We start from the raw sequence: 25,608 nt of genomic DNA, 5'->3' as shown, positions 1-25,608 counted from the left end.
GAAAACTTCCCATCCATCCTAATCACCCTCAACACAAAAACCACAATATTTACACCAAAAAACATTTCAAGGTTTGGAAAACCCAACCCACCTTTTTCTAAACGTTTCACCAAAACCTCCCTCCTAGCCCTCTCCATTCTAGAATTCCACAACAACACATATACCTCGGCGGAAAGACCACTGCAATATATAACAAAATAGGCAAAATCACACTTTTAATAACTAAGATTTTTCCAAAAAACGAAAGACTTCTCTTCTTCCAAAAACATAACTTCCGCTAAACCTTTCCTTTCGCATCATTCCAACTTTCTTTCCCATCCAAACTCTCTGAAAATTTCACCCCCAAAACCTTAATAGACCCAGTCACCTCATTCACTCCTACATCCTTACTTAAAACCCCTCCCCCAAAAACCTTACACTCACTCTTCTCCCAATTCACCTTAAATGCTGACGCACCACAAAAAATAGACACTAATAATTTCACCCACCTCACAGAATACTCTGAATCACACAACACACACACACGTCATCCATATAACCACAAACCTTCCATTCCCTTCCCCCACCTCCTGGCACTTGTACACCTCTAATCACTTTATCTTTCCTCAACATACAAAGCAACAGTTCAATCGCACAAATAAAAACCACAGGAGACAAAGGACAACCTTGTCCCACACCTGAAAAAACATTCACTCTTCTACCCACATAAACATGTTTGTCATCTCCCTTATATATAGTATACACCTGTATATCATCTCCTGTATATAGTATATAGCTGTATGTCATCACCCCTGTTAATAGTATATACCTGCTTTATGTCATCTCCTCCTGTATATTGTATATACCTATGTGTCATCTCCTCCTGTATATAGTATATACCTGTATGTCATCTCTTCTGTGTATACTATATACCTGTATGTCATCTCCTCCTATATATAGTATATACCTGTATGCCATCTCCTGTATATAGTGTATACCTGTATGTCATCTTCCCTGTATATAGTATATACCTGTTGTATGTAATCTCCTCCTCTATATACCTATGTGTCATCTCCTCTTTTATATAGTATATACCTGCATGTCATCTCCTCCTGTGTATAGTATTTACGTGTGTCATCTCCTCCTGTATATAGTATAAACCTGTAAGTCATCTCCTCCTGTATATAGTATATACCTGTGTCATCTGCTCCTGTATATAGTATATACCTGTGTCATCTCCTCATGTATATAGTATGTACCTGTATGTCATCTCCTCCTGTATATAGTATATACCTGTGTGTCATCTCCTCCTGTATATAGTATATACCTGTATGTCATCTCCCCTGTATATAGTATATACCTGTGTGTCATCTCCCCTGTATATAGTATATACCTGTGTGTCATTTCCCCTGTATATATCATATACCTGTATGTCATCTCCCCTGTATATAGCATATACCTGTATGTCATCTCCCCTGTATATAGTATACACCTGTATGTCATCTCCCCTGTATATAGTATATATGTGTGTCATCTCCTCCTGTATATAGTATATACCTGTATGTTATCTCCTCCTGTATATAGTATATATATGTGTGTCATGTCTCCTGTATATAGTATATACCTGTATGTCATCTCCTCCTGTATTAGACCTCATTCACACGTTATTTGTTAAGTGTTTTTACCTCAGTATTTGTAAGCAAAATTGGCAGCCTGATAAATCCCCAGCCAACAGGAAGCCCTCCCCCCTGGCAGTATATATTAGCTCACACATACACATATTAGACAGGTTATGTGACTGACAGCTGCCGTATTCCCTCTATATAGTACATTTGTTGCTCTTGTAGTTTGTCTGCTTATGAATCAGATTTTTATTTTTGAAGGATAATACCAGACTTGTGTGTGTTTTAGGGCGAGTTTCATGTGTCAAGTTGTGTGTGTTGAGTTGTATGTGGTATATAAAGGCACAGATGATTGGCCTCGGGGAGACCAAAACATCCAACACCGCGGAGACACCATCACGTGTTTCTCAACGCAGTGATTCCAGAACTCTGCCCCCATCCCTTACGGGAAATATGCAGATGCAAGTAAAGAAGCTGCGGAGACACCATCACGTGTTTCTCGACGCAAGCAGTGAATAGCCAGGCCTTTCCCCGGGAAGGAACAACCACGGGAAGGGCAGCATCCTATGAAGGAAAGCCACCTATGCCAAGCATGGTATCCATCCACAGACAGCTGTTTTGGGGTTTTTGCCCCTCATCAGTGTGGAGTAGGAATCTGGCTATTAGGAGCAGTGCCTAGTAAATACTAGTATATACTAGTATATAGTATATATGTGTGTCATCTCCTCCTGTCTATAGTATATACCTGTATGTTATCTCCTCCTGTATATAGTATATATATGTGTGTCATGTCTCCTGTATATAGTATATACCTGTGTGTCATCTCCTCTGTATATAGTATGTACCTGTATGTCATCTCCTCCTGTATTAGACCTCGTTCACACGTTATTTGTTAAGTATTTTTACCTCAGTATTTGTAAGCTAAATTGGCAGCCTGATAAATCCCCAGCCAACAGGAAACCCTCCCCCCTGGCAGTATATATTAGCTCACACATACACATATTAGACAGGTTATGTGACTGACAGCTGCCGTATTCCCTCTATAGTACATTTGTTGCTCTTGTAGTTTGTCTGCTTATGAATCAGATTTTTATTTTTGAAGGATAATACCAGACTTGTGTGTGTTTTAGGGCGAGTTTCATGTGTCAAGTTGTGTGTTTTGAGTTGTATGTGGTGACATGCATGTAGCGACTTTTGTGAGATGAGTTTTGTGTGGCGACATGCGTGTAGCAACTTTTTGTGTGTCGAGTTGCATGTGACAGGTTAGTGTAGCAAGTTGTGTGCAGCAAGTTTTGCGCATCGCGAGTTTTGCGCGTGGGGAGTTTTATGTGTGGTGCGTTTTGAGTATGTGCAAGTTTTGTGTGAGGCAACTTTTGCATGTGTTGCAACTTTTGTGCATGTGGCAATTTTTCCGCGTGTGCAAGTTTTGTGTGTGGCGAGTTTTCCATGAGGTGAGTTTTGCACGTGTGGCGAGTTTTGTGTGAGCCTAGTTTTGCATGTGGCGAGTGTTGCGCGTAGTGAGTATTGAGCGGCGACTTTTGTGTTTCGACTTTTATGTGGTGAGGTTGGTGTATGTGTGGTGAAATGTGTGCTGAGGGTGGTATATGTGTTCAAGCACGTGGTAGTGTGTGGCGCATTTTGTTTGTGTGTTCATATCCCCGTGTGTGGTGAGTATCCCATGTCGGGGCCCCACCTTAGCAACTGTACGGTATATACTCTTTGGCGCTATCGCTCTCACTCTTTAAGTTGTCCCCCTTGTTCACATCTGGCAGCTGTCAATTTGCCTCCAACACTTTTCCTTTCACTTTTTCCCCATTATGTAGATAAGGGCAAAATTGTTTGGTGAATTGGAACACACGGGGTTAAAATTTCGCCTCAAAACATAGCCTATAACGCTCTCGGGGTCCAGACGTGTGACAAAATTTTGTGGCTGTAGCTGCGACGGTGCAGATGCCAATCCCTGACATACACACGTGCACACATACACACATACACACAAATTCAGCTTTATATATTAGATAACTCTGGAATGCTTTAACAGATCCTGCTGATTCTGAGACTCTTTTTCCGTGACATATTGTACATCATGGTGCTGGTAAAATTTCTTCGATATTACTTGCGTTTATTTATGAAAAAAACTGAAATATGGTGAAAATTTTGCAGTTTTCAAACTTTGAATTTTTATGCCCATAAATCAGAGAGATACAGTATGTCACGCAAAATAGTTAAATAAAAAACATTTCCCACATGTCTACTTTACATCAGAACAATTTTGGAAACAAATTTTTTTTGTTAGGAAGTTATAAGAGTTAAAAGTTGAGCAGCAATTTCTCAGTTTAACAACAAAATTTGCAAAACCATTTTTTTAGGGACCATCGCACTTTGAGGGGTATACATAACAGAAAAAACTCAAAAGTGACAAAATTCTAAAAACTGCACCCCTCAAGGTGCTCAAAACTACATTCAAGAAGTTTATTCACCTTTTATGTGCTTCACAGGAACTGAAGCAATGTGGAAGGAAAAAATTAACATTTAACATTTTTTTACAAACATTTTACTTTACATTTTTTTTTATTTTCACAAGTGTAAAAAGAGAAATTGAACCACAAAATTTGTTGTGCAATTACTAATGAGTACACCCATACCCCATATGTGGGGGTAAACAGAAGGACCCAGGGACACTTGGAGACACTGGTAAGTATCGGGGAGGATCGGGGACCTTCTTTCTCTGTCCTCTGATGTGCGATCACATCAGAGAACAGAGAAATTAAATGGCAAATTGCGCTTTTTTGCAGTCACCATTATATGGTTAATATCGGCGATCGCAACCCCTTGGGTCAGTAAAAACTGACAAGAATCATGTTCTCTGGGGTGTCGGCTACCGGGAGAAAATACGACTCTGGGGGGCACTATACACTTTTTCCATAGCGCGATTAATTAACGGCGCTGTGGTTTAAGTTCCTTAACAAACGTCGTTAAGAGGCGCATCGGCGGTTGCTAAGGGGATAATTGTAGTGATGGGCGAGCTCTAAAATGCTTGGGTGCTGGTTGCTCGGGTCGATCGAACAAATTGGAATACTCAGGTACTCGGCCAGAACAACAAGCCCAATGTAAGTCTATTGGAAACCCGGGTATTTTAACCGCAATCCACCCCGGGGGTGCTTTTAAGGTCTAAAAACGTCTTAAAATGATGGAAACACTGCTCAAATGACACAGGGACATCATGGGGATCGCCCCTGGAAGCATTCCTGACTCCTATTGAAATAATAAATACCGCGCTACAAGGGTTAAAAGCTGGTTAAATCTACAGATTAATTATTGCTGCACCTGAGTGCAACAAGCTTGGCAAAATAAAGTGAACAAACTATACTAGTGTTCACACAATCGTCGGCTCACACTGATTCAGCCTGCAGTTAAAGTACTTAGCAATTTGTATGAGCACTAAATGCAATAGGATAAAAATAAATAAATAGTAGAGCACATACCATGATGGTGTAGCTAGTAACTGTAACTGAGCGGACCCCCAGATACATGCGGTACTCCACAGCGGGGGACCAGAGGTTGGTAGATAGAAATGTTCCTCAGAGCGGTGGCGATCAGCTGGGCACACACCGGTTACCACTAGCTCAGTCAGAGGACCGGGTGCCGATGAACAGTACAGAGCCAGGAATCGTCCCGGCCGGAGGCGATCCTGGGTGTACTGAAAAAATGGCCGACGCTGCTGCGCAGCGTGTGACGTCACAGGCCTACGGAGTCACACTGGGGCAAAAAACCGACGCGTTTCGGAGTGCAACGCACTCATTCCTCAGGGTTACCGTAGGCCTGTGACGTCACACGCTGCGCAGCAGCGTCGGCCATTTTTTCAGTACACCCAGGATCGCCTCCGGCCGGGACGATTCCTGGCTCTGTACTCTTCATCGGCACCCGGTCCTCTGACTGAGCTAGTGGTAACCGGTGTGTGCCCAGCTGATCGACACCGCTCTGAGGAACAGTTCTATCTACCAACCTCTGGTCCCCCGCTGTGGAGTACCGCATGTATCTGGGGGTCCGCTCAGTTCCAGTTACTAGCTACACCATCATGGTATGTGCTCTACTATTTATTTATTTTTATCCTATTGCATTTAGTGCACATATAAATTGCTAAGTACTTTAACTGCAGGCTGAATCAGTGTGAGCCGACGATTGTGTGAACACTAGTATAGTTTGTTCACTTTATTTTGCCAAGCTTGTTGCACTCAGGTGCAGCAATAATTAATCTGTAGATTTAACCAGCTTTTAACCCTTGTAGCGCGGTATTTATTATTTCAATTGGTGTATTTGTTTTTTTTGGTAGAGTGTGCACGGATCTGCCTGAATACCTGCAGCACTTGGGTTGTCTATTTGGTAGTGCCAGTGTGTTCTATTGATTGTGCATTCCTGACTCCTAATTCACAGCTTTAATCAATTTTCTCTGAGACTCATGCCATTTTTTCTGGTGACACAAAAAACACAATAAATCGAAACCAAAATGGATTTTGCTTGGAAATATGTCAAGGTACATCATTTGCAGGTTAATGACTCGCCTGTAAAGCCAAATATTCAACTCCAGACCGAAAATTTCCTCCCCCACTTTGGCTTAGTTCAGACGAAGTGTTTTTGAAGCGTTTTTCAACGTTAACGTTGCTTTCAACCACTTTAAATGCGTTCACTGGGAAATGTCATTGTAACATTTAACGAGCCTAGCTGGCCATGTGGTGTGTGACACATACACAGATCCATCTTGTTTCATTTACGAAGGAGGGACTCTTTAAGTCACAGAGCATATTTTTACTGATGCATCAGGTGGCATTAATCTTCTTAAAGGGCCATTTTTAAACAGTGGGTCTCCCAAACTGTTGTAGTCTATGCTGTGAGTGGATGGGCTGCCAAGAATTACGACGCACATCAATACCCCTTTCATAAGATGTCCACGAGCGCCTCCTGAAAAAAATGTTGCATTGAATGCAAGGCCTGCCCTGCTACCAATTCATATGCCCCTCTTACACCTTGGAACAAACATACTGTTTAGGCCCATGAAAATCCACTTCACAATATGCATTTTGTGCTCCATACTCCTTTGTTTTATACATTGGCAAGAAGGTAAGCTCTGCTGCATAGTCATATGCACCCCATTAGGCCTTGGAACCCACATACTGTATGGGCCCATGAAAATCCACTTCACAATATGCAGAGTGTGCTTCATACTGCTTTGTTTTATACATTGGCAGGAAGGTGAGCCCTGCTGCATAGTCAGTCATATGCACCCCATTAGGCCTTGGAACCCACATACTGGATGGGCCCATGGAAATCCATTTCACAATATGCATTGTACATATGACTGACTATGCAGCAGGACTCGCCTTCCTGCAAGTGTATAAAACAATGGAATATATGCATATTACAATATTGCAATATATGCATATTGTGAAGTGGATTTTCATGGGCCCATCCATTATGTGGGTTCCAAGGCGTAATGGGGTGCATATGACTGACTATGCAGCAGGGCTCGCTTTCCTGCCAATGTATAAAACAAAGGAAAATGTAACACACAATGCATATTGTGAAATGGATTTTCATGGGCCCATCTAGTATGTGGGTTCTGTGACGCGATCAGTAGCGTGAAGGAGAGTGGACCCTCTGGACCGTGGGAGAGACAAAACCCTCCGGGCGAGCTAAAATAATGGATCCGACCCCTATACAGGGACCGTCAGGGGCAGGCCCAGAGGAGTCAAACCCACAGTGACCGTACCAAGAGGGGCGGCTCAAGAGAGAAGAAAACAAGGACAAAGGAGAAAGGGAGGAAGGTGAGAGGCAACAAAAGGAAAACTGGGAAGACAGGACCGGAGCACAGGACCAGGGAGACGGACGTCAGACTGGGAAGCCAAGACAGGAGGAGCCTGCAGGAGACAAGGAAACAGAGAGGTGCTAAATAAATAAAGAAAAGACTAACAACACAGGGAGAAAGCAGGCAGGGCAAAGACAACGAGCACGGACTACGTGGAACACAAAAGACTGCGAGCACAGGCAGAGTGAACGGGCCAGAAGCACTAACAAAAGCTAAATGACAATCAGGCATAGCTAAACAGGAAGACCGACCTTATATACAAGAAGTCCTACTCGGATTGGCTGTCACTGGAGAGTTCCGGGGAAGGAGGAGAAGCAGAGGAGCGCATGCGTCCTTTGATGATCCCAGGGCGCCTGCGCCAACACCGGACGCCCTTGACAGAGCGAGGAACCGGAAGTGAAGGGATCATCTGGGCATGAGCGCGCTGTGACCAGGAAGAGGAGCGGTGGGGACGCTTAGCGGGAGGAGGATGAGACGCTGCACCAGGAGAGAGACTGGAACGCTGAAGCCTGGAGGAGGAGCGACGGCGGCGCGCAGGGACAGGAGCGGTAACAGTACCCCCTCCCTTACTACTCCCTTCACCCTGACTAGAAAGAAATTTGTTTAAGATACGAGGAGCATTGATATTCTCTATAGGTTCCCAGGACCTCTCCTCAGGACCAAAACCCCTCCAATCAATCAGGAAAAAATCTCTACCACGAACCTTTTTCTGAGCAATAATATCCTTAACCTCAAAAATGTTGTTATCAACACTGACGGGTGGAGAAGAGGTACAAGAGGGAGGATGAAAGCGGTTAAAAACAGCGGGTTTAAGTAGAGACACATGGAAGGTATTGGGAATACGGAGCGCGGCAGGCAACTTCAGCTTGTAAGCGACCTCGTTGACCCGACTCAGAATCTCAAAGGGACCAATGTAGCGTGGACCAAGCTTGTAGGACGGTATCTTGAGTCTGATGAATTTCGACGAAAGCCAGACTTTGTCGCCAGGCATAAAAGGAGGAGAATCCAAACGCCTCTTGTCAGCGTGGCTCTTCATTTTCAAAGTTGCTTTATTGAGTGCTTCTCTCACTTCAGCCCAAATTGTGGAAAAACTCAAAGACAGCGAGTCCGCTGCTGGCACGCCAGAGGCAGGAAAGACCGAAAGGAGAATACCTGGGTGTTGTCCAAAGACAATGAAGAATGGAGATTTTGTAGATGCCTCACTGGAGTGATTATTATAAGCGAACTCAGCCCACGGAAGCAGAGAGACCCAGTCGTCCTGATGGGCATTGATGAAGTGTCGCAGATAAGCAGCCAAGATTTGATTAGTTCTCTCAGCTTGACCATTAGTTTGTGGATGATACGCGGAAGAGAAATCCAAAGAAACCTTCAAGAGTTTGCATAAACCCCTCCAAAAACGAGATGTAAACTGAACTCCTCTGTCGGATACGGTGTGCTGAGGGAAGCCATGGAGTTTGAAGATGTTTGAGATGAAAACTGTTGCCAACTCAAGTGCTGAAGGTAAGCCGGGCAGAGGGATGAAATGAGCCATTTTGGAGAACCGGTCAACAACCACAAGGACGACTGTACAACCAGAAGAACTTGGTAAGTCGGTAATGAAATCCATGGCAATATGCTGCCACGGCACAGAGGGAACTGGAAGAGGAAGTGTGGCACCCCTAGGGGTATTTGCCACAAAAATAGTTACTGACAGTAAATACAAATACTAAAATAGCAAGACTGCACTACCACCTCCGGCCAGAAGGGGGAGCTCCAGAGACTCCCCTTGATCCATTCTGGTCTGAGAGAAGAAATGGCAGTTGGGCTAAGGAGCTGAAAGTGAGAGGTCATACAGCTGAATTTCTAACAGTCCTATGACGGTTTCCAGGCCCAAATCACCGGCCTGAGGAGAAGAGGGACAGAGAAAAGGGACATTGTGAGAACCGGGTAGCATTAATCACTACCCAGAACAGGCGCAAAGACGGATACCGGATCCGTGGCTGTATTCATTATATATAATACAGCAACCGGAAAAACGTGAGGTGATATCAGCTTCACTAGGGCTGGACGCTGCAACAGACACAGAGTTCAGCGGTACTCCCGGAGGGGGTAAGCCGATTAAAGGACTCGGGTTGCCCGTCGAACCAGGACCCGGAGGGGACAGATTGGGCCGGCAGCCAGTTCACATACAGCAGCAGGGCCACACAGAAACTGCGTACAATAAGAGGCGAAGACCCCGGCAGGGTCAAAGTAACTCAGAGTTCCCATACAGACTCCGGTGACAGGACTGGTTGTAAATCCCTTTATGTTGAAGTAAACTGGTTAAACGTTTCAGTGCCTCAGACTTTCATTTGGACAATAGCTATCTATCCAGGATCAGGATCATCACCGCTGAGAGAACCTGCTGCTGATCAAGTAAGTGCCTGTTCCCTCATGATACCCCTTACACTGTGCATTGCCTGAGGCCACAGCACCGGGTCAAGCCACCTGTGACATCCCCCTCAAGAGACAGACCCCATTGGTCCGGTGCTGGGTACCACGGTCTCCTGGGCGTCACAATTGGCGTCACGAACAGGATCCAGCCAGCCCGTATACCGGGTATTGTGTGCCGTGATTGGAGCCCAAAACTGTGAAAACTTGGATGAAAAATCTTGAAAATTGACTTTATTAAAGAAAATTCCATTTCCCATTAAAAACTATTGAAAGTGACTTTTCCCCATTGGTTATAATGGAGTAAAGATGGCCGCCATCACCTCATAACCGTTAGGCACGAGACTGTTAAATGAGCTACGCCATTACCTGAGCCCCAGTCTGACTGAAAAACTTCAGAATCCGCCATTACAGAGCGCGTGGCGGGCGGGAGCAGCAGGGGGCGTGTCATTGTGGGCGGCACCAAGCTGAGCGCTCTGACGTCAGAGCAAGGGGAAAACCAATCCTGCTGCGCAGCAGAACAAATCTACACTATCCCGACGGAAGCGGAGGACCGGAAGGGTCCGGATTAACTAAGGGGGCACAGTATGTCGCAGCACGGAGACGCCGCAGCACTCGGCGACGCTAATGCAGCTGAAAGACAGAGTGTCGATAGAGAGTCTGGTAGCGCAGCGGTGCAAGGAACGGCGCCCATCATGCCGGTGCTGATGCCATATATCCCGGGTGGCCCGTGGCTTCCAATGTATGAAGGTGAGCCTAATACCCTTGACGATTTCAGCGAAAAGATGCTGGCCCATTTTGACATGTTCCCTGTGGGTGAAGTTCAGCGTGTTAGGCTACGTTCACATTAGCGTCATGCGACGCAGCGTCGCCGACGCACGACAACGCATGCGTCATGCGCCCCTATCTTTATCATTGGGGACGCATGCGTTGCGTTGTCGTGCGTTTTCGGTAAAACGCACAACGCATGCGTCGTTTCACCGCACCTGGGTGGCGTCGGAGACGCTACAAGTAGCATTTTTGTAGCGTCCAAAAAACGCGCGCGTCGCACTTGCGTCGTCAATGCGTTACAATTTCCCATTGAAACCTATTGACAACGCACTTGTGTCGCGGGTGTGCGTCGTGCGTGCGTTGTGCGACGCATGCGTCGTTAGATAAAATGAAACAAAAAAGTGTCTAGACAGTGTCTAGACAGTGCAAACAGTGAGAAAAACATCCCCCATATATAAAGAAAATGTTGGATTGTTTGTCACTTCTGCTGCAGCATCTTGAGGCAAGACACCAGAGGCACATCTCCAGAACATCTAGAGGCATCACACCAGAACACCAGACGACTTCTACTATTCATCCGCTGTCCAGAGATGTAAGTATAGAATGATTCTGTGCATTTTCTCCATGTTTTTTAAAATTATTTTTGCAAGTTGTGTTTTATATTCTGCACTGTGGTTAAAGATATTGTGGTATTTTTAGTCTGGTTGTGATGTATGGCGTTGTATAGGATGGCGTTTCATTGTCTGCGGCCTTGATTATTGTTCTTTCCAGGATAGATTTTTCTTTTCCATTTTTTGGTTTGGTGGTGTTTTTTGTATTCAGTTGTGATGTTTTATTCTTGCGTTATATGATGGCGTTTAATAGTCTCCGGTAGAGTTGAGCGACCTTGACCTTTTTAGAGTCGAGCCGGGTTTCGCGAAACCCGACTATCTCAAAAGTCGGGTCGAGTGAAATCGGCCGATTATGACGTAAAGTCGGGATCGACCAAAACACGAAACCCAATGCAAGTCAATGGGGCAGCATAGTCGGCAGTGAGTGGGGGCCAGGAAAACACCTAGAATGCCCATTTTAATGTCAAAACCATCCATTCTTCTTAATGAAGCTTGTCAAGCGTAATTTACCTTATAATAATTGGAAGGCATTTGAAATTGGGGGTCATTTGGCTAAAGTTGTGTGGGGTAGGGCTGGTTCAAGTAATTAGTGGGCCCAGGAAATCTGGACCACGTCACGGCAGTGGAGCAGGGAGAGGTAAGTATTTCAACTTTGCAAGTGCTGTGATCCTGAGCAAGCAGGGGGGCCCACTTGTTGGCATTGGCACTGGCACAGGGCCCCTCAAAGTACAGCGGTGTGTTTGCACGGCGGGGGCGCCTCCCACCGGCAGCAACACTTTTGCGTACTATGAGAGGCCCTGTGCCAGTGACGTCGCCAACTAGTATTCCTCCCCCCACCTGATGAAGGAACCTGCACTTTCATCTGCACCTTCCTCTTTGTCCCCGTGTAAGGTGGTATGGTATGCGGGAAGAGCAACCTGACTTTCAGCAGGGTCACAATGTTGTTGTGTAGCATGCACGGGGAATGTTGCGTTATGGGTCAATGTACCAGCAGACTCATCTATCACTGGCTGGGCAATGGGCACGATGAAGTGGAAACACAGATACAGGCCCAAAGAATAAAGTGGGCTAAATGCAGTTCAAAATTGGTAACACAGGAATAACCAGGGGGCATTGCAGTGGAGGACAACTGGAATGAGAGGCTGACACAGAGAGTAGGGCCAAATCAGTAAGTAGTCGAAATGCAGTTCAAAATTGGCAACCGTAGTAAACAGGCGGCACAGCTTTGTTCAGTGGAGGAGAACAGCAAGGAGTGGCAGACACCGATAGTAGGCCCCAACCCAACTAGTAGGCCAAATGCAGTCTAACATTAACAACTACTTAACGAGAGCCTGAAAATGGAATTTCAGGACAGGAAACCAGGAGAACAGCAAGGAGTGGCAGACACCGATAGTAGGCCCCAAACCAACTAGTACGCCAAATGCAGTTGTTCCATTTAACCACAATTTAATGAGAGCCTGAAGATAGAAGCTCAGGAAAGGCAACCTGGGGAACACCTTGGAGTGTAACACACCATCTCTCTCCACCCCATACCCATTTTGTAGGCCTAATGCAGTGTACTTTTCTACAACTACTAAACGAGAGTCGGAAGACCGAAGCAATGGCAAGGAAACCTGGGGAACACCTTGGAGTGTAACACACCATCTCTCTCCACCCCATACCCAATTTGTAGGCCTAATGCAGTGTAGTCTCCAAGAACTACTAAACGAGAGCCGGAAGATCGAAGCTCAGGAAAGGCAACCTGGGGAACACCTTGGAGTGTAACACAACGTCTCTCTACACCACGGAAGGGCTGATTCTTAGGAAGGAAGGCTGTTGGAAATAAGCATTGCGCGTCCGAGGGTGATTATATTCTTATTAGGTATATACTCACCCTCGGACGCGCCCTGCTTCTTTATTTGGAATGAATGTTTATTTGCAATGTGGTGTTGACTTTCTCTATTATTTTGGTAATTAATGATTTTATTATTTTCATTGTTTTGCATCTTCTCGGCAATAATATAAAGAAGACGCGACAGGACAACACTCGGTGGATGCCATATCTGTGTTTTCAATTTAAAAAACCTTTCAGTTAACTACTTGCAGGAGAAAGTAATTGTAGCTGGTGGCCATTTTTAGTACTGTACCAGATTTTAGTTGTGTGTTTGTTTTTAATGTTAAAATGTCTGCATTTGATATCTCACCAGTATTTTCTTTTTTATAAGCAAAATACTTTTTTTTTTATTTTATGATGTTGGTTCAAGGGGTACACGGGCAGCAGTAGACAGGTCAGTGGAGGCCTAGTGGAAGGAGGGACCGCAGACAGGCTTCGAAGCCCTAACATAATAAATTGGGCTGCCTGTAGGCAATTTAAAATTGGTTCCAGGGGAACACGGGCAGCAGTAGACAGGTCAGTGGAGGCCTAGAGGAAGGAGGGACCGCAGATGCGCCAATGTTTCCCCCATACCAAATTTGTAGGCCCAATGCAGTGTAGTTTCCAACAACTACTAAACGAGAGCCGGAATATCGAAGCTCAGGAAAGGCAACCTGGGGAACACCTTGGAGTGTAACACACCCTCTCTCTACACCCCATACCCAATTTGAAGGCCTAATGCAGTGTAGTTTCCAAGAACTACTAAACGAGAGCCGGAAGATCGAAGCTCAGGAAAGGCAACCTGGGGAACACCTTGGAGTGTAACACACCCTCTCTCTACACCCCATACCCAATTTGAAGGCCTAATGCAGCGTAGTTTCCAACAACTACTAAACGAGAGCCGGAACATCGAAGCTCAGGAAAGGCAACCTGGGGAACACCTTGGAGTGTAACAAACCCTCTCTCTACACCCCATACCCAATTTGTAGGCCTAATGCAGCGTAGTTTCCGACAACTACTAAACGAGAGCATGAAGATCGAAGCTCAGGAAAGGCAACCTGGGGAACACCTTGGAGTGTAACACACCCTCTCTCTACACCCCATACCCAATTTGAAGGCCTAATGCAGTGTAGTTTCCAAGAACTACTAAACGAGAGCCGGAAGATCGAAGCTCAGGAAAGGCAACCTGGGGAACACCTTGGAGTGTAACACACCCTCTCTCTACACCCCATACCCAATTTGAAGGCCTAATGCAGCGTAGTTTCCAACAACTACTAAACGAGAGCCGGAACATCGAAGCTCAGGAAAGGCAACCTGGGGAACACCTTGGAGTGTAACAAACCCTCTCTCTACACCCCATACCCAATTTGTAGGCCTAATGCAGCGTAGTTTCCGACAACTACTAAACGAGAGCATGAAGATCGAAGCTCAGGAAAGGCAACCTGGGGAACACCTTGGAGTGTAACACACCCTCTCTCTACACCCCATACCCAATTTGAAGGCCTAATGCAGTGTAGTTTCCAAGAACTACTAAACGAGAGCCGGAAGATCGAAGCTCAGGAAAGGCAACCTGGGGAACACCTTGGAGTGGAACACACCATCTCTCTACACCCCATACCCAATTTGAAGGCCTAATGCAGCGTAGTTTCCAACAACTACTAAACGAGAGCCGGAAGATCGAAGCTCAGGAAAGGCAACCTGGGGAACACCTTGGAGTGCAACACAACGTCTCTCTACACCACGGAAGGGCTGATTCTTAGGAAGGAAGGCTGTTGGAAATAAGCATTGCGCGTCCGAGGGTGATTATATTCTTATTAGGTATATACTCACCCTCGGACGCGCCCTGCTTCTTTATTTGGAATGAATGTTTATTTACAATGTGGTGTTGACTTTCTCTATTATTTTGGTAATTAATGATTTTATTATTTTCATTGTTTTGCATCTTCTCGGCAATAATATAAAGAAGACGCGACAGGACAACACTCGGTGGATGCCATATCTCTGTTTTCAATTTAAAAAACCTTTCAGTTAACTACTTGCAGGAGAAAGTAATTGTAGCTGGTGGCCATTTTGAGTACTGTACCAGATTTTAGTTGTGTGTTTGTTTTTAATGTTAAAATGTCTGCATTTGATATCTCTCCAGTATTTTCTTTTTTATAAGCAAAATACTTATTTTTATATTTTCTGATGTTGGTTCCAGGGGTACACGGGCAGCAGTGGTGTGGTCAGTGGAGGCCTAGTGGAAGGAGTGACCGCAGACAGGCATCGAAGGCCTAAAATAATAACACATGGCTGTAGGCAATTTTAAATTGGTTCCAGGGGTACACGGGCAGCAGTGGTGTGGTCAGTGGAGGCCTAGTGGAAGGAGTGACCACAGACAGGCATCGAAGGCCTAAAATAATAACACATGGCTGTAGGCAATTTTAAATTGGTTCCAGGGGTACACGGGCAGCAGTGCCCTGGTCAGTGTAGTAGTAGTTGAAAGAATGGACCGCAGACAGGCATCGAAGGCCTAAAATAAAAAAATTGGGCTGGCTGTAGGCAATTTTAAATTGGTTCCAGGGGTACACGGGCAGCAGTGGTGTGGTCAGTGGAGGCCTAGTGGAAGGAGTGACCGCAGACAGGCATCGAAGGCCTAAAATAATAACACATGGCTGTAGGCAATTTTAAATTGGTTCCAGGGGTACACGGGCAGCAGTGCCCTGGTCAGTGTAGTAGTAGTTGAAAGAATGGACCGCAGACAGGCATCGAAGGCCTAAAATAATAACACATGGCTGTAGGCAATTTTAAATTGGTTCCAGGGGTACACGGGCAGCAGTGCCCTGGTCAGTGTAGTAGTAGTTGAAAGAATGGACCGCAGACAGGCATCGAAGGCCTAAAATAAAAAAATTGGGCTGGCTGTAGGCAATTTTAAATTGGTTCCAGGGGTACACGGGCAGCAGTGGTGTGGTCAGTAGAGGCCTAGTGGAAGGAGTGACCGCAGACAGGCATCGAAGGCCTAAAATAATAACACATGGCTGTAGGCAATTTTAAATTGGTTCCAGGGGTACACGGGCAGCAGTGGTGTGGTCAGTGGAGGCCTAGTGGAAGGAGTGACCGCAGACAGGCATCGAAGGCCTAAAATAATAACACATGGCTGTAGGCAATTTTAAATTGGTTCCAGGGGTACACGGGCAGCAGTGGTGTGGTCAGTGGAGGCCTAGTGGAAGGAGTGACCGCAGACAGGCATCGAAGGCCTAAAATATTAACACATGTCTGTAGGCAATTTTCAATTGGTTCCAGGGGTACACGGGCAGCAGTGCCCTGGTCAGTGTAGTAGTAGTTGAAAGAATGGACCGCAGACAGGCATCGAAGGCCTAAAATAAAAAAATTGGGCTGGCTGTAGGCAATTTTAAATTGGTTCCAGGGGTACACGGGCAGCAGTGGTGTGGTCAGTGGAGGCCTAGTGGAAGGAGTGACCACAGACAGGCATCGAAGGCCTAACATAACAAAAATGTCAATACAATGGTATTGTCAGTGGCAGGCATTGAAGGATGTCAGCGCATAGACTAAACATTGGTGGAGCTGTGAGATAATTTTGCAAGTGGTAGAGCACTGTTTGAGCTGGGGTGGGGGGAAACTGTCTTGTGGCCGGCGGTACAGGCCCAGGGCCCCTCATATTACAACGGTGTGTCTGACGTTGGGTGCGCACCACCACCGCCAGAGACACTTTATTGTACTAGGAGGGACCCAGTGGCAGTGCCGTCGACCAAAAGCGGGCTCACCCACCTCTTCAGACAAACTGCACTCTCACGGGTGCTGTCGCCAAGTGTCGATACCACGGCCCCGTGTGGGGAGTTTGGCCATTTAGTGAGGTGTAAACATGTCGTATGCTGGACAATCAGGTGCTGAAAATTACGAGATTGGAAAAGGCATTCAGAATAGTCCACAGGCAAGACCTTTTCATAGGAAAGCTAGGTGTCAGCCGGGCAAGGTGGGGCAAAAGATTTCGAAATCCAGTTGTGGTTCATTTTAATGAAGGTTAGATCATCTACATTTTGGGTAGCCAGACGAGTCCTTTTTTCTGTTAGTATTGAACCTGCAGCACTGAATACTCTTTCTGATAGGACACTAGCTGCCGGGCAAGCAAGCTCCTGCAATGCATATTCTGCCAATTCTGGCCAGGTGTCTAATTTTGATGCCCAGTAATCAAATGGGAATGACGGTTGAGGGAGAACATCGATAAGGGATGAAAAATAGTTTGTAACCATACTGGACAAATGTTGTCTCCTGTCACTTTGAATTGATGCTGCAGTACCTGTCCTGTCTGCGGTCATAGCAAAATCACTCCACAACCTGGTCAGAAAACCCCTCTGGCCAACGCCACTTCTGATTTCTGCCCCTCTAACTCCTCTGGTCTGCTGGCCCCTGCAGCTCGTGTGAGAACGATCACGGGCGCTGTGTGCAGGGAATGCCAGAAGCAAACGGTCAACAAGAGTTGATTGTTTGGTTGCTAATATTAGTTCCAAGTTCTCATGTGGCATTATATTTTGCAATTTGCCTTTATAGCGAGGATCAAGGAGGCAGGCCAACCAGTAATCGTCATCATTCATCATTTTAGTTATGCGTGTGTCCCTTTTGAGGATAAGTAAGGCATAATCCGCCATGTGGGCCAAAGTTCCAGTTCTCAAATCTGCGGTTGTGCTTGGTTGAGGGGCAGTTTCAGGCAAATCAACGTCACTTGTGTCCCTCAAAAAACCAGAACCCGGCCTTGCCGCGCCACCAATTTCCAGTGGCCCCGGAAAAGCTTCCTCATTAAAAATATAATCATCCCCATCATCCTCCTCGTCCTCCTCCTCCTCTTCGCCCGCTACCTCGTCCTGTACACTGCCCTGGCCAGACAATGGCTGACTGTCATCAAGGCTTTCCTCTTCCTCAGCTGCAGACGCCTGATCCTTTATGTGCGTCAAACTTTGCATCAGCAGATGCATTAGGGGGATGCTCATGCTTATTATGGCGTTGTCTGCACTAACCAGCCGTGTGCATTCCTCAAAACACTGAAGGACTTGACACATGTCTTGAATCTTCGACCACTGCACACCTGACAACTCCATGTCTGCCATCCTACTGCCTGCCCGTGTATGTGTATCCTCTCACAAAAACATAACAGCCCGCCTCTGTTCACACAGTCTCTGAAGCATGTGCAGTGTTGAGTTCCACCTTGTTGCAACGTCTATGATTAGGCGATGCTGGGGAAGGTTCAAAGAACGCTGATAGGTCTGCATACGGCTGGAGTGTACGGGCGAACGGCGGATATGTGAGCAAAGTCCACGCACTTTGAGGAGCAGGTCGGATAACCCCGGATAACTTTTCAGGAAGCACTGCACCACCAGGTTTAAGGTGTGAGCCAGGCAAGGAATGTGTTTCAGTTGGGAAAGGGAGATGGCAGCCAAAAAATTCCTTCCGTTATCACTCACTACCTTGCCTGCCTCAAGATCTACAGTGCCCAGCCACGACTGCGTTTCTTTCTGCAAGAACTCGGACAGAACTTCCGCGGTGTGTCTGTTGTCGCCCAAACACTTCATAGCCAATACAGCCTGCTGACGTTTGCCAGTAGCTGCCCCATAATGGGAGACCTGGTGTGCAACAGTGGCAGCTGCGGATGGAGTGGTTGTGCGACTGCGGTCTGTGGACGAGCTCTCGCTTCTGCAGGAGGACGAAGAGGAGGAGGAGGGGGTGCGAACGGCTACAGCTAATTGTTTCCTAGACCGTGGGCTAGGCAGAACTGTCCCAAACTTGCTGTCCCCTGTGGACCCTGCATCCACCACATTTACCCAGTGTGCCGTGATGGACACGTAACGTCCCTGGCCATGCCTACTGGTCCATGCATCTGTTGTCAGGTGCACCTTTGTGCTCACAGATTGCCTGAGTGCATGGACGATGCGCTCTTTAACATGCTGGTGGAGGGCTGGGATGGCTTTTCTGGAAAAAAAGTGTCGACTGGGTAGCTCGTAGCGTGGTACAGCGTAGTCCATCAGGGCTTTGAAAGCTTCGCTTTCAACTAACCGGTAGGGCATCATCTCTAACGAGATTAGTCTAGCTATGTGTGCGTTCAAACCCTGTGTACGCGGATGCGAGGCTAAGTACTTCCTTTTTCTAACCATAGTCTCATGTAGGGTGAGCTGGACTGGAGAGCTGGAGATCGTGGAACTAGCGGGGGTGCCGGTGGACATGGCAGACTGAGAGACGGTGGGAGATGGTATTGTTGCCACCGGTGCCCTAGATGCAGTGTTTCCTACTACGAAACTGGTGATTCCCTGACCCTGACGGCTTTGGCCTGGCAAAGAAACCTGCACAGATACTGCAGGTGGTGCGGAAAATGGTGGCCCTACACTGCCGGAAGGGATGTTGCGTTGCTGACTAGCTTCATTGGCCGAGGGTGCTACAACCTTAAGGGACGTTTGGTAGTTAGTCCAGGCTTGCAAATGCATGGTGGTTAAATGTCTATGCATGCAACTTGTATTGAGACTTTTCAGATTCTGTCCTCTGCTTAAGGTAGTTGAACATTTTTGACAGATGACTTTGCGCTGATCAATTGGATGTTGTTTAAAAAAATGCCAGACTGCACTCTTTCTAGCATCGGATACCTTTTCAGGCATTGCAGACTGAGCTTTAACCGGATGGCCACGCTGTCCTCCAACAGGTTTTAGCTTTGCCACGCGTTTTGGGCAAGATACGGGCCCGGCAGATGGAACCTGTTGCGATGTTGATGCCTGCTGCGCCCCCTCCTCCTCCGCTTCAGAACTGCTGCCGCCTGCACCCTGTTCCCCCAATGGCTGCCAATCGGGGTCAAGAACTGGGTCATCTATTACCTCTTCTTGTAGCTCGTGTGCAACTTCGTCTGTGTCACCGTGTCGGTCGGTGGTATAGCGTTCGTGATGGGGCAACATAGTCTCATCAGGGTCTGATTCTTGATCAGCACCCTGCGAGGGCAATGTTGTGGTCTGAGTCAAAGGACCAGGATAGTAGTCTGGCTGTGGCTGTGCATCAGTGCACTCCATGTCAGATTCAACTTGTAATGGGCATGGACTGTTAACTGCTTCACTTTCTAAGCCAGGGACGGTATGTGTAAAGAGCTCCATGGAGTAACCCGTTGTGTCGCCTGCTGCATTCTTCTCTGTTGTTGTTTTTGCTGAAGAGGACAAGGAAGCGACTTGTCCCTGACCGTGAACATCCACTAACGACGCGCTGCTTTGACATTTACCAGTTTCACGAGAGGAGGCAAAAGAGCTAGAGGCTGAGTCAGCAAGATAAGCCAAAACTTGCTCTTGCTGCTCCGGCTTTAAAAGCGGTTTTCCTACTCCCCGAAAAGGGAGCGTTCGAGGCCTTATGTAGCCAGACGACGAACCTGGCTCCACAGCTCCAGACTTAGGTGCAATATTTTTTTTCCCACGACCAGCTGATGCTCCACCACTACCACTACCCTCATTACCAGCTGACAATGAACGCCCCCGGCCACGACCTCTTCCACCAGACTTCCTCATTGTTTTAAAAACGTTACCAAACGAACGGTATTTGTTGCTGTCACACAACTTACACGGTGAGCTATAACTTCAGTATGATTTAGCTACCCCTTTACAGGTGGGTGAGACCACAACGAAAATCAGCCACAATGTTACACACTCTGTTGTTGTTGGCAACAAATGAGATGGCACACACGCAGGACTGTCACTGAAGCGCAAATGTAAATATTTATCTCCCACTGATTTGTGTTTGTTTTTTTTAAAGGAAAGACTTCAGAAAAAAAAAAATTAAAAAAAAATTATTTTTTACAGAAGAATTTATAAAACAAATAAAATGAAATGATTGTTTCAGGGAGAATTTAGGGAAAAAAAAAAAAAAAGGCTTTGTAGGGCCCACTGAGTGAGAGAGGACGCACACAGGAGTCAGGAGTGGCACACAAGCCCAGAGGCCAATATTAATCTCCCACCGATTGATTTAGTTTTTTTTTTTGGTAGATTTTGAAACCCAAATCAAGCAAAAAAATTAATAGGCTTTCTATGGCCCACAATTGGGGAGAGAGAGAGAGAGATGGCACACCCAGGAGTCAAGACTGGCACACAAGCAGAAGGGGCAATATGAATCTCCCACAGATTTTTTTTTTTTTTTCAGGGAGACTTGAGAGAAAAAAAAATACAAAAAAAATGATTTTTTTCAGGAATAATTTAGAAACCAAAGAAAATAAAATGATTGTTTCAGGGAGAATTTAGAAAACAAATAAAACAAAAAATAGGCTTTCTAGGGCCCACTGAGTGACAGATGACGCACACAGGAGTCAGGAGTGGCACACAAGCCCAGAGGCCAATATTAATCTCCCACTGATTGATTTAGTGATTTTTTTTTGGTAGATTTTGGAACCCAAATCAAGCAAAAAAATTAATAGGCTTTCTATGGCCCACAATTGGGGAGAGAGAGAGAGATGGCACACCCAGGAGTCAAGACTGGCACACAAGCAGAAGGGGCAATATGAATCTCCCACAGATTTTTTTTTTTTTTTTTTTTTCAGGGAGACTTGAGAGAAAAAAAAATACAAAAAAAATGATTTTTTTTCAGGAATAATTTAGAAACCAAAGAAAATAAAATGATTGTTTCAGGGAGAATTTAGAAAACAAATAAAACAAAAAATAGGCTTTCTAGGGCCCACTGAGTGACAGATGACGCACACAGGAGTCAGGAGTGGCACACAAGCCCAGAGGCCAATATTAATCTCCCACTGATTGATTTAGTGATTTTTTTTGGTAGATTTTGGAACCCAAATCAAGCAAAAAAATTAATAGGCTTTCTATGGCCCACAATTGGGGAGAGAGAGAGAGATGGCACACCCAGGAGTCAAGACTGGCACACAAGCAGAAGGGGCAATATGAATCTCCCACAGATTTTTTTTTTTTTTTTTTTTTTCAGGGAGACTTGAGAGAAAAAAAAATACAAAAAAAAGATTTTTTTCAGGAATAATTTAGAAACCAAAGAAAATAAAAAGATTGTTTCAGGGAGAATTTAGAAAACAAATAAAACAAAAAATAGGCTTTCTAGGGCCCACTGAGTGACAGATGACGCACACAGGAGTCAGGAGTGGCACACAAGCCCAGAGGCCAATATTAATCTCCAACTGATTGATTTAGTGATTTTTTTTGGTAGATTTTGGAACCCAAATCAAGCAAAAAAATTAATAGGCTTTCTATGGCCCACAATTGGGGCGAGAGAGAGAGATGGCACACCCAGGAGTCAAGACTGGCACACAAGCAGAAGGGGCAATATGAATCTCCCACAGATTTTTTTTTTTTTTTTTTTTTTCAGGGAGACTTGAGAGAAAAAAAAAAACAAAAAAAATGATTTTTTTTCAGGAATAATTTAGAAACCAAAGAAAATAAAATGATTGTTTCAGGGAGAATTTAGAAAACAAATAAAACAAAAAATAGGCTTTCTAGGGCCCACTGAGTGACAGATGACGCACACAGGAGTCAGGAGTGGCACACAAGCCCAGAGGCCAATATTAATCTCCCACTGATTGATTTAGTGATTTTTTTTGGTAGATTTTGGAACCCAAATCAAGCAAAAAAATTAATAGGCTTTCTATGGCCCACTATTTGTGAGAGAGATGGCACGCTCAGGACTGGCACACAAGCCCAGAGGCCAATATTAATCTCCCATTTTTTTTTTTTCCAGGGAAAATTTATAAACCCAATAAAAAAAATAATAATAAATAGGCTTTCTATGGCCCACTATCTGAGAGAGAGAGATGGCACGCTTAGGACTGGCACACAAGCCCAAAGCCCAATATTAATCTCCCACTGATTGATTGATTGATTTTTTCAGGTAGAATTATGAACCCAAATCAACCAAAAAAATAAATAGGCTTTCTATGGCCCACTATTTGTGAGAGAGATGGCACGCTCAGGACTGGCACACAAGCCCAGAGGCCAATATTAATCTCCCACTGATTGATGTTGTGATTTTTTCTGGTAGATTTTGGAACCCAAATCAAGCAAAAAAATAAATAGGCTTTCTATGGCCCACTGAGTGAGAGATGGCACACACAGGAGTAAGGAGTGGCACACAAGCCCTGAGGCCAATATTTTTCTCCCACTGATTGATGTTGTGATTTTTTCTGGTAGATTTTGGAACCCAAATCAAGCAAAAAAATAAATAGGCTTTCTATGGCCCACTGAGTGAGAGATGACACAGACAGAGATGGCACTCTAGCAGAAATGTCAATCTTAATCTCCCACAAAAAAAAAAAAAAAGGAACTGTCCTTCAATTACTATCTCCCTGCAGTAATCTCAGCCAGGTATGGCAGGCAGCAATAAGGAGTGGACTGATGCACAAATTAAATAAAAAGTGTGGACAAACAAACAAGATAGCTGTGCAGAAAGGAAGGAGCAAGAGGATTTGTGCTTTGAAAAAAGCAGTTGGTTTGCACAGCGGCGTACACACAGCAATGCAGCTATCAGGGAGCCTTCTAGGGCAGCCCAATGAGCTACAGCGCTCCACTGTCCCTGCACACCGAAGGTGGTGTTGGGCAGTGGAAATCGCTACAGCACAAGCGGTTTTGTGGTTAATGGACCCTGCCTAACGCTATCCCTGCTTCTGACGAAGCGGCAGCAACCTCTCCCTAAGCTCAGATCAGCAGCAGTAACATGGCGGTCGGCGGGAACTCCCCTTTATAGCCCCTGTGACGCCGCAGACAGCAAGCCAATCACTGCAATGCCCTTCTCTAAGATGGTGGGGACCAGGACCTATGTCATCACGCTGCCCACACTCTGCGTTTACCTTCATTGGCTGAGAAATGGCGCTTTTCGCGTCATTGAAACGCGACTTTGGCGCGAAAGTCGCGTACCGCATGGCCGACCACGCACAGGGGTCGGATCGGGTTTCATGAAACTCGACTTCGCCAAAAGTCGGCGACTTTTGAAAATGTTCGACCCGTTTCGCTCAACCCTAGTCTCCGGCCCTGTCGGTTTTATTGTAAAGTATGGTAGTATAGAATGATTCTGCGCCCTTTTATTACATTTATTAATTTTTTATTGCAAGTTGTGTATTATGTTCAGCACTGTGGTTGTGTAAAGACATTGTATGTTTCTGGTTGTGATGTATGGCGTTGTATGGCCTTTTATTGTCTCCGTCCCTGTCGGTTTTATTGTAAAGTATGGTGTGTTATTAATGTTTCTGCCCTTAATTTTTGGGGGTTGTTAATTTTTTACTTTCAAAAAACTATTGTGTTTTTTGTGTTGCTCCGTGCATACTGTACTTTTAAAAAAAAAAAAAAACTTTTGGGATTACTACATTGGGTCTGTTGTAGATTAGTTTTCTTATCTTTAGGCTTTTGTACTCTGGCATTGGGTTGTCTCTGCCATTGTTTCTTTAATTTAATCAATGTGGCCGTGTCGTTTGCTCAGCGTTAGTTCAGTTGGAGTGCAATGTTCTTTGTGGTTTAACTGACTTTTTTTTTTTTTATTTATTGCTGGATTGTGCATAGGAGCATAGTATCAATGTTATTTTGTTCTTTATTTCAGAATTGCATTAGTCATGGCCAGCGGCAGCGACTCGAGCAACACCCCACCGCTGAGGAGTCCGGTGAGTACATGATCTACTATTGCTTACTATATTCGCTGTCATTTGTAGTTGGTTCACTCAACTTTTTGGTAAACTATTTTGCAGGCTTCTTCAAGTGAGGAGGAGAACCAGGAGGAAGAGAGGGAGCAGCAGCAGGGACGACGGGGCCAAGCTGTGGTTGCAGGACGGAGAGTAAGTATTTATTTCAAACCTATTCATTTTTTTTTGTTTAATTTTTTTGTTTTTGCGGGTATGGGGGGTGGTGGGAGGTTGTGGTGTTGTGTGTAGTAGGTGGCGGTGGAGGAGGTAGGGACAATTTTTTTTTATCTTTCAAACATTAATATTTTCCATTTTTTCTAGGTTTCACAACGGGCCCTGGATGAACCACTGGACATTGACATGATGGTGGCATCCATTGAAGCACGGGGCCCGTTGTGGGACAGCCGTGACCCCCAGCACGCGGACCAGGGCATATTGCGGCGTCTGTGGATAGAGGTGGCACAATCGCTGTGGGATGGCTTCGACAGCGCTTCACCCAAGGCCAAAGCTAGTTTCCGTAAGTATTTACAAAATGCTGCTGTGACCCATCATGCCAGGATTACACAACCGTCTGTGATGTCTTCTATTGGGATTGCACACGGTTGCGTAATCGTTTTCAATATATTATCTAAAACCTTTTTTATTTTTTCAATTTATACACAGTTAAACAATTGAAGACCAGATGACGCTCCATGAAGGACCGTTTCAGGAGGGGCCTGAAAAAGAAGGGAAAGACTCGTAGTGGTGCTGCCGCTTCAAGGACCTCGGTGTACAAGTACAACCGTATACTGCAGTTCTTGCGACCGGTCCTTGAAAGCAGAGAGTAAGTATAGTACCTATGCACACACCTAGTTTTTACAACATGCATATTC

At 45.5% G+C, this 25,608-nt stretch overlaps 1 long non-coding RNA gene across 1 annotated transcript in view; it reads left to right on the top strand.

The window, feature by feature from the left end:
- The window catches only part of LOC138670640 (uncharacterized), a 288,765-nt gene extending 263,874 nt beyond the window's left edge, over window positions 1-24,891 (top strand). Inside the window, exons 2-3 of the long non-coding RNA XR_011319364.1 lie at window positions 24,658-24,718; window positions 24,803-24,891. This is a non-coding gene — a long non-coding RNA (uncharacterized lncRNA). The remainder of the gene's footprint in view (window positions 1-24,657; window positions 24,719-24,802) is intronic.
- Window positions 24,892-25,608: the final 717 nt, after the last annotated feature.

Source organism: Ranitomeya imitator, chromosome 3 (assembly GCF_032444005.1).
Source record: "Ranitomeya imitator isolate aRanImi1 chromosome 3, aRanImi1.pri, whole genome shotgun sequence".
Lineage (NCBI taxonomy): Eukaryota > Metazoa > Chordata > Amphibia > Anura > Dendrobatidae > Ranitomeya > Ranitomeya imitator.
Note: the sequence above shows the minus strand (reverse complement) of the source record. Positions and strands in the feature narration are given on the sequence as shown.